Consider the following 13,539-nt stretch of genomic DNA (forward strand, 5'->3'; position numbering starts at 1 on the left):
ATACTAGTATTGGCTACATATGGTTGTTTTTTTTTTGTGCTCCATCCTATAAATGCTCAGTGTTAAGTAAGGAAGCAACACGTACCATTTTATTGTTTAGTTTGACTCGATCAGGGTTAGACCTATCATCCACCCAGAGTCAAAGAAGACACTCAAATCATTATGCCACTGAGTCTGGTTATTGGTGCTTTTATACTAATATATATATATATATATATATATATATATATATATATATATATATATATATATATATATATATATATATATATATATATATATATATATTATATACAAATATAAATATAAAACCTAATATAAAGAAACATCAGCAATGTTATTTTTCAATATATACAGCAATAAAATTGGTAAATAATGGAATAGAATGTGAATAAATATTGGTTTAATACATCACTGCACAGGGGCAGTGTTGCTCCCACACACGCTGATTTATATTCCATTAGACGCGGTGAATGTACCGTGAAACGAATACAAACAGAAAAACGTTAAATTTTACGATTTAAATCATATGATTTAACAAAGATAATTTAATTTGAATAAGATTCAGTGTTGATGCAAGAAGAAGAAGAAAAAATGAATACGTGGTCAGAGGTTTGACTGACACACTCCTGGTTCTGAGTTCAAGAGCAATAAAAATTAACATTGAACTTTACACTTTAAATCATGTTTTTTTTTAATAAAAAATTGTATAAAATTTGAGGAAAAACTCAGTTCATATATTACACAGCATATGCAAAAGATTGCAAACCAGGAACAAAGGCACAGGGTAAGTGTCTCATGGGGTTTCCTGAGCTAATCAGGTGGACATGCAAAATTGGGGGGAACAGCCTCATACATCTATCTGCACAACAAAAATGAATTTGCACAATCGAGGAGAAAATATTCCTTTTGTGAGATCCATTGAAAGGTGATGCAAAGCAGGGAGATTGAGCGGTGTCTGACTACATCACCTCTGCATTCTTTCACATTCTCAATAAAAGGGGTATTCTTGGAAATGTGATAATCTCATCTTGCACTTCTTTGGCGTCTTCGATGAAACAAATTTATTTTGTGCTTCCTGAAATGAAATTGCATAAAATTGCTCAAACGATGATTAAAGTTATTTAAGTTGGCATCAAACACGGCAATAAAATTCATTCCATGAATCACACAACACAAAAAGGTCATGGTGCTCAGATTACACAAAACCTGTGCGTGATCATGCCTCCAAGCATGGGCGTCCACAGGGGAGGGCAAAGGGTGGTGTCTGCACCCCCTGCATCTCCCATTTTCCCTTATGCTCTGGGATGTAGACTACAGATAGCAGTTCGTTTGGACCGGCTTTTATGTGTTACACCACTCTACTTTAAAAAAATGTCACAAAAAAAAATTGTGCAAATTTCTTCTTTCCACTTTGGTAGGCTCCAATTCACCGAATTATGTAAGTTTCAACGAACAGTTGTGGTTAATTATAGTGTATGTGAAATTTGTCTCTGCGAGCTTCAACAGGACCTTCCATTCATCAAACAATTCTTCTTGCTCTAACATTACCAGTAACAACATGCACAGTGGAAAGGTCATCTAGCACATTGTGAAGGGTGAAAACATGGCTGAGGTCAACAATGGTGGATGATCGTTTGTCTGGACTTTGCATGATGAGTGTTCATGGAGCAAAAGTTACAGTTAACAAGGACGAACTTCTTCAAGGAGAGATGGATAAGTTCGGACAAAACCAGAGACGTTTACAGTTTTTATTTGGTTAAACAAGCTGGTAGGATCACCTCTGTCTGCTTGTCGTTTGCTTTTGAAGTGCAAGGAGCAGTGATAAGACAAACTGCACATTCATTATCTGTTGGATAAAAAAACAAAATGTCTTGCGTTTCCTTGTTGCAGCTCTATTCATTTAAATATACTTCCCCCCCCCCCTGAAATTTATCTTGTGGACACCCATGCCTTCAGGTACGACATGGACGCGAGCAGACGATGCTATCTTTTGCAGTTTAGGGGAATTTATCTTTGATGAGATTACATAATTCACTCAAAGAGATCATACTTACAGGGCCTTCATCGCTCTTTTCAACATCGTGCTGCTGTTTTGGTTTCCCACTTTTACTTCTTGCTGAAACATAAAAATTCAAGCTTTGAATGAAAGATTCTGCACTTTAATAAATAAATAAACAAGTGCACTTTAGTTTGATCATTAATGTGATGTTCAAACTTGCATGCTTTGAGTGTGGATAAAAAATTAGATTTGGAAAATGCCATTAGAGGAAGGCATTGTATCACTAGATTATGTGACCATAATATTGTTAAGGGTTAGCTGGTCCAACTCACAAGGGGCTTCTCGGACCCGCTTCCCGATCTTTGACCCTGATCGCCATCTGAGATGATTAATTTGGGTAGGGTCCTCTCATCTGATTCTCGCATTACCATCCAAGAAAATTAATCTCCCCAGAGAGGGAACCATGCTCTCAACACCTCTCTACTTTGAATCAAGAATTGCCGAATGATACCATAAGTGGGACATTGGCTAGTCACTGACCATAATGAAACTGTGCGGCATTACTCCCATCCACGATTTACACACTGGTGTCTAACTTATGGAGAAAAATATGATCGGGCAGTTTAGAAACAGTTTATAAAAGCTTTAGCAAAGGCACGCATATACAGGGCAAAAACAGGTATTCACAGACCAAAAACAGTGTCACAAATAAATATCTTACCCTGAAGCACACAAGCCTCTTAGTCAATCAACTTAACATGGATCGACAAACACAGGTACCTCAATCATTCCTGGAGAAGGAGAGAGAGAAGTGAAGTTGGTGCGATATGGTGTTGACTCCGGTCTCATCCAAAAATGAGCCAGATGGCTCACGTAATCACGAGCAGGGTGTATTGTGCAGGTGATTGAGAAGTTCAGGTGGGAGGTGTGGTGTATGCGGGTGCGTGTAATATGAACTCTGTAAAGAACTGTTGCACACTTGGTTAATATTCCACAACAGTGTGAATCAATGTGGTGTGCGCACTGGAAGGTGCAAGGGTGTAGGATGCATGTGTAAGACACGTTGGGAGAGAATTCAGTTCTGGCGAGAATCATTGTTGCCCGTTTCTACACATCCCTACTGATTGGGATGGTTATGAGGTGTGTGTTGGTCCCCATGGGTCAGGAACTATGAACCAGAATAGCACTAAGTTCCTTGACTTTGCAAGAAGTCATGGACTTGGGGTGGCTGGTTCATGGTTTCAGCGCCCACAAGCTCATCGCTGGACTTGGTATTCCAACGCTGGCAGTGTGGCAAAGGAGATTGACCATGTCCTCATTGACGGTCGTTGGAGGATGATCCAGAACTGCAGGGTCTACCGAAGTGCTCAGTTCCTCAAAACTGACCACAGGCCTGTTGTAGCAAATCTAAAGCTGCACCTTAAATCCTGGAGAATGGTACCATCCCAGCCTAGGCTGGATGTTGGCAAGCTCAGGGATGAGAGAGTAGCTGATGAGTTTGCGGACAGGCTGAGTGGACACTTGGGGGGGTCTGGGTGCTTTGGGGGGTCCTGAAGAGTTGTGGAGTGCCTTCAAGACCACCGTCCTTGATGTTGCCGGTGGATGCCTTGGAGCTCACCGCAGGGCAAAGAAGAATTTTGTCTCTCAAGGGACACTGGATACCATTGACCAGAGTCGCAGGGCCAGGCTTAATGGCAGAGCTGAGCTGTTCAGGGAGCTGAGGCGTAAAACTGTACGTGCACTGAGGGTGGACAAGGAGGCCTATGTGCGAGGAATCTGTGAGGGGGTAGAGCATCACCTGTGGACAGGTGATTCTCGTCCCGCTTACAGGGGAATTCGCGCATTGCATTCATCCAAGCCCATCCCTCGGAGCACTGCAGTTCGAGCGCACAGTGGTAGGCTCTTGACAGAGGAGTCTGAAGTGAAGGCCCGCTGGTCCGGTTACTTTGAGCAGTTGTACCAGACTGATCCCCCAGCTGTCGAGTTGGACGTCAAGGGTGTTACAATCCCTGTTGCTGACCCTCGAATCAACTGTGGTCCACCTTCGCTTGTGGAAACATGGGCTGCGGTGAACCAGTTGAAACGGGGCAAAGCTCCAGGGATCTGTGGCATCCATGCTGAACTTTTCAAGGCTGGTGGAAATGCTGCACTCGTGTCGTTGCATGCAGTTTTGTGCTCTGCCTGGAACACAGGCATCATCCCAACTGACTAGAAGAGAGGCCTTGTTGTCCCTCTCTGGAAAGGGAAGGGTGATCGCCAAGACTGCAACAACTACCGAGGGGTGATGCTGCTCTCAGTGCCGGGCAAGGTCTTTGCTCGGATAATTCTTGATAGGGTTCGCCACCATCTGCTTGAGCACCAGCGTCCAGAGCAGTCAGGCTTTACACCAAAGAGGTCAACGATTGACCGTATCCTTGCCCTTCGTGTCCTCACCGAACGCAGACGAGAGTTTCGGCAGGGGCTGCTTGCAGCCTATGTTGATCTCTGTAAAGCGTTCGATTCAGTGAATCGGGATGTCCTCTGGAGGATTCTTGGTCTTCGTGGGGTGCCACCAAAACTGATCGATCTGATGTCTGAACGCTACTCTGGTACTGAGAGTGCTGTGAAGTGTGGTGGTACCATCTCTGACTTATTTCCAGTTGTTACTGGAGTTCATCAGGGGTGTGTACTGGCCCCCACACTTTTCAGCACATGTATGGACTGGATTTTAGGGAGGATGTCGGAGAGATCTAGCTGCGGTGCATCGTTTGGGAATGTCAAGATCTTGGACCTTGACTTTGCAGATGATGCAGTCATCTTTGCGGAGAGTTTAGACATCCTTTTGGGGGCCCTCGAGGTGCTGAATGAGGAGTCGGAGCCGCTGGGATTACGGGTTTCTTGGGTCAAAACTAAGATCCAGGCTTTCGGTGACATCTTGGATGCTGCTGTCCTGTCTGTGTCTGTTTGTGGTGAGGATGTTGAGGTCGTGGAGAGATTCACTTACCTTGGCAGTGATATTCATGTCTCTGCTGGCTGCAAGTCAGAGGTCAATAGACGCCTGGGTCGGGCCTGAGGAGTCATGGATTCACTGGATCATGGGGTGTGGCGCTGCCGGTACCTGTACGGGAGGACGAAAGTCCGAGTCTTCAGGTCCTTGGTACTTCCAGTCTTGCTCTATGGACTTGGACTCTGACCAAGGATCTGAGATGGAGACTTAATTCCTTTGGTACCAGGTTTCTTCGGAGAATCCTTGGCTATCGCTGGTCGGATTTTGTGTCCAACGAGCGGTTGCTGAGAGAAACTCGGATGAGATTTGTTACCTGCATAGTCCGTGAGCGTCAGTTGCGGCTGTATGGACATGTGGCTCGTTTTCCTGATGCTGATCCTGCTCACCAGATTCTCTCAGCGAGGGAGTCTCATGAGTGGAGGAGGCCAGTGGGCCGACCACATTCCTCGTGGTTGCAGCAGGTTGACCATCATCTCAAGGAGATGGGGATGGGCCTGGCATCTGCCTGGGGGATGGCCAGACGGAGGCCCCTGGAGTACCGGCGGAAAGTGGACGCAGCGACGCGCTGTTCTGGCACATGCTCCCATACCTGACCTACACTCAAAAGTTGTGGTTAGTTCTACCAGGCACATAGGAGGTACTGTCCTTGGGGAGGAGGTGACCATGGCTCGGAACCCACATCTCCACACTGCACTCACCTGCTGCGTCCTTCAGGTGCAGTGCTTGGCACAATTCCCCTCAAAGCTGCTCTCGCACCAGCAGATCTCCCAAACAAACTCTACTCGAGCATTTAACTCCCCTCCTTAGAATTGGCTTCAACTCTGCAGAACTGGATTCAACTCTGCAGAACTGGACTTGATTCGAGCTCCCTTTGAACTCTGGCTCAACTTTCCAGGACTCTGGTTCTCCAGCTCTCCAGTTCCTCCATGGTTCTCCAGCTTTCTGATTCCTCTCTGGTTCTCTCTGAACTAGACTGCACCAGAGATTTTATCACCCTCACCTCTGTTGCCTCTCACATCTGCTTTTTATGATTCAGTCATGCTGATTGGCTGGTACTCTGATATCCAGTCATCATGATTGGGTCCAGGGATACGATGGGTGGGACGGCTGGTACGACTCTGGCAGTGCTGGTGGTAATAAGAACGCTCACATAGTTGGTGATAAGAATGCTTGCAGTGCTGGCCACCTGGCTCTGCAATGTTAAACATTTTTGATGCATGCGATTGAGGTGTTACTGAATCGATTTGTGTGGTTCATGGTTTTTGTTGTGGTGTTGGTGTGGTATGTGGTTGGAATCTGCAAAAAAGTCGAGAAGTATTAAAGGATAAAGTTTGAGAATAAAGGTTTGAGACTACGTGTTTGAGAATAAGGTTCAAGTACAGAGTAGGAGAATGGGTGTTTGAGTACAGAGTAAGCAAATGAGCAAGAAAACAATGGGGATAGTTCGAACTACATTTACAATGCATTTTGCCCTTCCACCAGTATGAGGGGGAGGAGTAAGTTAGCTAAACAAAATTGCTACAGATATAACTACAATAGGAAAAGTGTATTCTGCACATGAAGCACGGGGGGTTAGCAGTGAAGGAGAAAGAATGATGAAACAATTGTAACGAACAAAGCTGGCAGCCAAGGCCGAAAGAGTTCCACCAAAAAAATTATCCGAGTGGCTTCAATGATCAATAAGTACTCGACCCAGGAAAGAATAAAGTAAATAACTGATAAAGCAAGACAGCAAGAAATACAAGACAATAACCGGATGACCCAAGAAGAGCGAATCAGAATCAAAAATTTGGACAAAGAAGGAAAAATGGACGTTATTATGGGCAATGGAATATGCCAGATGAAAAGGCATGAGGAAAGAAAGTACAAACACCTGGGAAGAAATAATCTGAAGACTATGCTCTGATAAAGGTAATTTTAATAGCACTAAACATAAAGAAAAACAATATCCTCAAACAGAAAATATTCACAGAGGAGGAACCAAGAATAACAGATGAACAAACTGAAGAAAGAATAAGAAATGACTGGTCACCTATAAATGGTGACTTGCCACCAATGCCACCATATCATGACGGGACATACATTTGGGATGAGATTCCCAGTGTACAAACTCCCAAAGAAAAGGAACAACCATCAGAACTTAATGGTGCAACACAGAAAATAGAACAAGAGAGGAAAACAGAAAGAGATTAAATTTCAAATTTAATCACAACAACAGAAACAGAAATTGGTCAACAGATTGTAGAGCTGAATAAAGACACAAAAAACTGAAAACTCCACAACAGGACTAGAGAATGACAAAAGGAAATGCTGCAGCAGCACCCCGAGAGAAAGTTCAACTCAAAATTACTAACTTAGATGAAATACCACCTTTGCAAACAGAAAAAAAATAATAGCAACAAAGATAGATCACAATGAAGAGGAGAATAATGGACAACAGAATGAAGACGAGGAAGAGGAGGTTGGTAATGAACAGCGTAGGTTAGAAGATGAGCCGGCTAATAAAATAGAGGAAATTAAATTAATATCACCCCAGCAAAGACCACATCTCCACCGAATAAACAACAACAAACAGTTGAAGATATAAGTAAGGAGAGTGAATCAAGCAGTCATTTAAATGCTCTCAAAATCACCTAATCTGAGAGAAATTAACGATGTGAGTTTTGCAGCAGCACTGTATGTCCAAGAGAAAATAGCAGGTACACAACGACACAAAAATATAGATCTGATGATCTGACCAGAAACAAAACACCACCATGGAAACAGAGACTTGAGAAGCAGAGAGACCGACTTAGAGTAGAAACGGGGCAAATACAACAATTCAAGAGAGGAAATGAAAGCCGAAAGCCCATGAAAAGAATCAGACAAATAAAAAAATTCATAAAACATAGAAAACATCGGACTAGAACCATTAGCTGCCCATAATAAACAACAGATAGCAAAGAAAATAAAATAAAACTATGATGAGGCCAACAATAGAAGAAATCAAAATGAACAGTTTGAAATCAACCCGAAAAAGTTCTACCAAGTGTTTGGGACGTGGAAACAAAATGTGACAACTCTCCCTAAAAAAAAAAAAAAGAGGACCAAGAAAAATTCAGGAAATGTATTGTTACGGTTGTGGAAATTCACAGAACACCAGTCAGGTTCCCCAGAGGTCAGTTATTTCGGTAAGTGTGTGTTCCAGGTTAGATTTCCCCACCTATGTATAAAGGGATTTATTCGTGTGCCGGGCTGTGCATCTTTGAGTTAGCCATTATTCTTTCTCTATCTTTTATTTTAACAAACAACAACAATAACAACAACGACAACCACGTCTGCGTGAAGCCGGTGATTTCAACCACGTCCGCGTGAAGCCGGTGATTTCAACCACGTCCGCGTGCAAGCATGACTTGCAAAACGGATCAAAAAGGTCTTACCCTCTGAAGAAGCTGGCCAATCGGAAGTGAAAGGGGCGGATCCATCCTGGGTGAAGGTTCAAAGGTGAAAAGCGGGAGGGCGCTGATTTCGGGTGGTGAAGCCCAGAGCGTCCCCTCCCCTCGGGGCAATAAAAAGCCGCGTTCGCTCGCCGGCAAGGCACTTGAGTTGAGCGGTGGTGTGTTGCTTGAATTTGTGGTGTGTACGGTTGAGCAGTGGTGAGCGGTTGAGCAGTGGTGAGCAGTTGAGCAGTGGTGAGCGGTTGAGCAGCGCTTGCTGGAGTTCGTAGTGTAGGGTTGAGCAGTGGCTGGTGGTAGAGCGGAGTTCGTGGTGTTGGCTGGGTTGGAGACTGGCAGGAGTTGAGCCATTGCAGTTCGGAGTGGAAGGGTTGCCAGCAGGAAGCTGGGGTCGAGACCCATTCGCTCCTCCAGTGCGTCGTCGGCTAGGCCAGGCCGCGGTGAAGGCCAGACGAACGAGGAGAACCGTACAAGCTGCTCATCAAGCCGTCCAAGCAACTGGCGCGTTCGCGACGCACCGGGCCGAGCAGAGACACCAGGGGTCGCCGATAGAAGGGACTCATCGAGTCACCACGAGGGTGGCCAGGTAGCTTGCCCAGTCTCTCGGGGCCTATTCCGGTCATTCCGGCCCCGAGTACATTAAAGGCTCACGAGCCGATTCTTTCTTTCTTGGGTTTTTGCGTAAAAGTCTGTGGTGCCTTGTCTTGTAGTAAGTAACAAACTGTTAAGTGTATGTACATTGCATAATAGACATCGGCTGTAGGCTTTTGCTCATGTCCTGTCCCCTATCCCCATTCATTCATTGCTTGCATGCCTGTGTACAAATAAATGTCCCCATTGTTGAATGTCACCTGCTCGTTGCATCCCTTCCTCACAATAACTGCCATGGAGCGTTCGGGGAATTAACTGGCTAATTAAAGCCGAAAAATATAATAATCTCGTCCGACGGGACTTGGCGATATATAACCACTCGGCATTTGCATACGGAATGAGCCGCGAAAGCGGCTCGTTTTCGTGCAGGTCCGGCGAGGTATAAACTCCCGGTATCTCTGTCCGCGCGAATAATTAGGTTCATCGACAATTCGGCGGTCGTCCCTGTAGCGCGTAGACAGAGGGATTGGCTGGTTTATGGTGTGTTAAAAACACCCGTAACTGGGTTTCAGCGTTGATCCGGAAGCTACGACTAGATTGTCGCGGAAGCTACGACTAGATTGTCGTGTTCGGTGGACGCGCGGCCTGGATTGGGCTGAAAAGGTCGTGCGCACGCCGAACCGGCGGAAATCTATAACAGTATATTTGAACATGAAAAAGAACACAAGGAAGCAGAGTGAACACAAGGAACACTTGGAAAAGAAAAAGCAACAGCCACAGGAAATGCACCAAATGACAATCAGGTCAGGACAGGTATGGGAGCATGCGCCAGAGCAGCGCGTCGCTGCGTCCACTTTCCGCCGGGACTCCAGGGGCCTCCATCTAGCCATCCCCCAGGCAGATGCCTGGTCCATCTCCATCTCCTTAAGATTCTGATCAACCTGCTGCAACCACGAGGCATGTGGTCAGCCCATTGGCCTCCACTCACGAGGCTCCCTCACTGAGAGAATCTGGTGAGCAGGATCAGCGTCAGGAAAACGAGCCACATGCCCATACAACCGCAGCTGACGCTCACTGACGATGCAGTTAACAAATCTCATTTGAGTCTCTCTCAGCACCGCTCGTTGGACACAAAGTCCGATCAGCGATTGCCAAGGATTCTCCAAAGAGACCTGAAAGCAAAGGAATTAAGGCTCCATCTTAGATCCCTGGTCAGAGTCCAAGTCTCACATCCAGAGAGCAAGACTGGAAGCACCAAGGCCCTGAAGACTCAGATTTTCATCCTCCTGCACAGGTACCTGCAGAACCACACCCCATGATCTAGTGAATCCAGGACTCCCCAGGCCTGACCCAGATGTCTGTTGATCTTTGGCTCACAGCCAGCGGAGACATGAATATCACTGCCAATGTAAGTGAATCTCTCCGTGACCTCAACATCCTTGCCACATATAGGTACAGACAGGACAACAGCATCCAGCATCCAAGATGTAATTGAAAGCCTGGATCTTAGTTTTGACTGAGGAAATCCATAATCCCAGCAGCTCCAACTCCTCATTCAGCACCTTGAAGGCCCACAAAAGGAAATCGAAAGTCTCCGCAAAGATGACGGCATCATTTGCGAAATCAAGGTCAGAGATCTTGACATTCCCAAACGATGCACCAGAGCTTGATCTTTCCAACATCCTCCCCAGAATCCAGTCCATAGAAGTGATGAAAAGAGTGGGGGCCAGTACACATCCCTGACAAACTCCAGTAACAACTGGAAATCAGACAGAGATGGTACCACCACATCTCACAGCATTCGCAGTACCAGAGTATTGTTCAGACATCAGATTGATCAGTTTTGGTGGCACCCCATGAAGACCAAGAACCCTCCAGAGGGCATCCCGATTCACTGAATCAAACGCTTTACAGAGATCAACATTCGGGAGGGTGTCTGGAATGTCCCATGCCAAAGAAAGGATGATCACCTGTCTCTGTTATCACCTGAGCTCAAGCTTTTGAACATAGGTATTGCAGCACTCTCTGAGGTTTGGAGAGTGGATAGTTCTGCAATCATGGTGGGTGGTTAAACCTACTGTTGGTCTGGTTGCTATGATGATTACCATGCCCAAGGAGTTGCTGGATCTGTGTCCAATAAGCTGACTCCAATGATAATTGAGGTAACACCAGTCAACGAGCGTATTACGAGACTCAGGATTCGTCACTCCTTGGGTGTCGTTTCCCTGGTCTCGACATAAGCTCTGACTGAAGTGAGTGATCTCGGTATGAATCTTAATTACTTTGCTCATTTTGCTCTTGTTTAAAATGTTGCCTCGGATTATTTTTCTCACTTGTCCTAATCAGTGGTAGCTTTCACCGCCGCTACACTCCAAATTTCGACCCGGACTACGTTTCGGATTTCTATCTCGTACACTCCAAATTTTCACCCATACACTCCACGTATCCACCCAGGCCACACTCCAAATATCAACCCAGGCCACACTCCAAATGTCCACCCAGGCCACACTCCAAATGTCCACCCAGGCCACACTCCAAATGTCCACCCAGGCCACACTCCAAATGTCCACCCAGGCCACACTCCAAATGTCCACCCAGGCCACACTCCAAATGTCCACCCAGGCCACACTCCAAATGTCCACCCAGGCCACACTCCAAATGTCCACCCTGGCCACACTCCAAATGTCCACCCTGGCCACACTCCAAATGTCCACCCAGGCCACACTCCAAATGTCCACCCTGGCCACACTCCAAATGTCCACCCTGGCCACACTCCAAATGTCCACCCTGGCCACACTCCAAATGTCCACCCAGGCCACACTCCAAATGTCCACCCAGGCCACACTCCAAATGTCCACCCAGGCCACACTCCAAATGTCCACCCAGGCCACACTCCAAATGTCCACCCTGGCCACACTCCAAATGTCCACCCTGGCCACACTCCAAATGTCCACCCTGGCCACACTCCAAATGTCCACCCAGGCCACACTCCAAATGTCCACCCAGGCCACACTCCAAATGTCCACCCAGGCCACACTCCAAATGTCCACCCTGGCCACACTCCAAATGTCCACCCTGGCCACACTCCAAATGTCCACCCTGGCCACACTCCAAATGTCCACCCTGGCCACACTCCAAATGTCCACCCTGGCCACACTCCAATTGTCCACCCTGGCCACACTCCAAATGTCCACCCAGGCCACACTCCAAATGTCCACCCTGGCCACACTCCAATTGTCCACCCTGGCCACACTCCAAATGTCCACCCAGGCCACACTCCAAATGTCCACCCTGGCCACACTCCAAATGTCCACCCTGGCCACACTCCAAATGTCCACCCTGGCCACACTCCAAATGTCCACCCTGGCCACACTCCAAATGTCCACCCTGGCCACACTCCAATTGTCCACCCTGGCCACACTCCAAATGTCCACCCTGGCCACACTCCAATTGTCCACCCTGGCCACACTCCAATTGTCCACCCTGGCCACACTCCAATTGTCCACCCTGGCCACACTCCAAATAACTACCTCGGGCTCGGCCAAATATCCACTTGGGCCACACTATAATTGTCCACCAAGGGCCACACTCAAAATAACTACCTCGGGCTCGGCCAAATTTCCACTTGGGCCACACTATAACTGTCCACAACACAGCTCGAACGTGCTCACAGCTCAGAGAAGATGAAGCCACTTTCACCCGCTTCTTCAGGTCCTCGGACCTCATCGAGTATTCCATCGTCGAGCGAACAATGAAGCCTTTCCAAAAGGCCTTCGCACACGTCACCTCGTACTCGGAGCAGCCTGAAAACTCCGTGCGTTTCGTTGCAACGGAAGAACTGTTGGAGGCTGTCATCACTATAAAGAAGAAAAAAAAAAAAAAAATAAAAAACTAATGGCGCGTCATGTTGCCAATGGCAACGTCACGAGGACCCGCAGCTCCTCGACGGTGTATATTCAAAAAAATAGACTTCTTCGTTTATAATTCTTGAAATTCAGCGGATGTTGAAAAGATTAATCCGATAAACTCACCGTTATTTTAACCGAAAAGTAAAAACATTCATTTCAAATGATAATTAAAACTGCGAGCAGTGATGCAATTAAGGGTCCAAGCATCCCTTGTCCAAAGGAGGCCAACATCAGAGCACGTGACCTGTGACGTCATCGTTGACGGCAGACACATTCCCCCAGGGGTAATCGATCACGTGTGACGAGTTTCACATCAATCGGTGGAACGTTTTTGAAGATTTTTAACAAAGGTATTCACCTTTACTCCAACATGGTTGCCAAACCACCGGACTGACCACTTCATCTTAAAGAACTTTTTTGCAACACGGGAAGCCGATCGTCACGTGACAAGTATCACATCGATAGCATTTCCGGTTTCGGAGAAGAAGTTTTTCGGTTTTTTTTTTAATCCAACCTGGTTGCCATGGTGATTGCAAAATCAAAATTTGGAGAAAAAAAAACAAAAGCCATTAGTTCCCATTTGCTCCAGCATAGCATGGGAAGCCTCAACTTAATTGG

The 13,539-nt window shown here is 46.3% G+C and overlaps 1 long non-coding RNA gene across 1 annotated transcript; it reads right to left on the minus strand.

Moving 5' to 3' along the window:
* Window positions 1–2,799: 2,799 nt before the first annotated feature.
* LOC147035062 (uncharacterized) lies at window positions 2,800–13,158 on the minus strand. Its single transcript, XR_015061221.1, has 3 exons — window positions 13,045–13,158; window positions 12,685–12,870; window positions 2,800–2,970 (listed from the first exon to the last, which is right to left on the minus strand). It is a non-coding gene; the product is annotated as an uncharacterized LOC147035062 (long non-coding RNA).
* Window positions 13,159–13,539: the final 381 nt, after the last annotated feature.

Source organism: Eptatretus burgeri, chromosome 1 (assembly GCF_056783735.1).
Source record: "Eptatretus burgeri isolate ZD-2024b chromosome 1, Ebu_testis_v1, whole genome shotgun sequence".
Taxonomy (NCBI): Eukaryota; Metazoa; Chordata; class Myxini; order Myxiniformes; family Myxinidae; genus Eptatretus; species Eptatretus burgeri.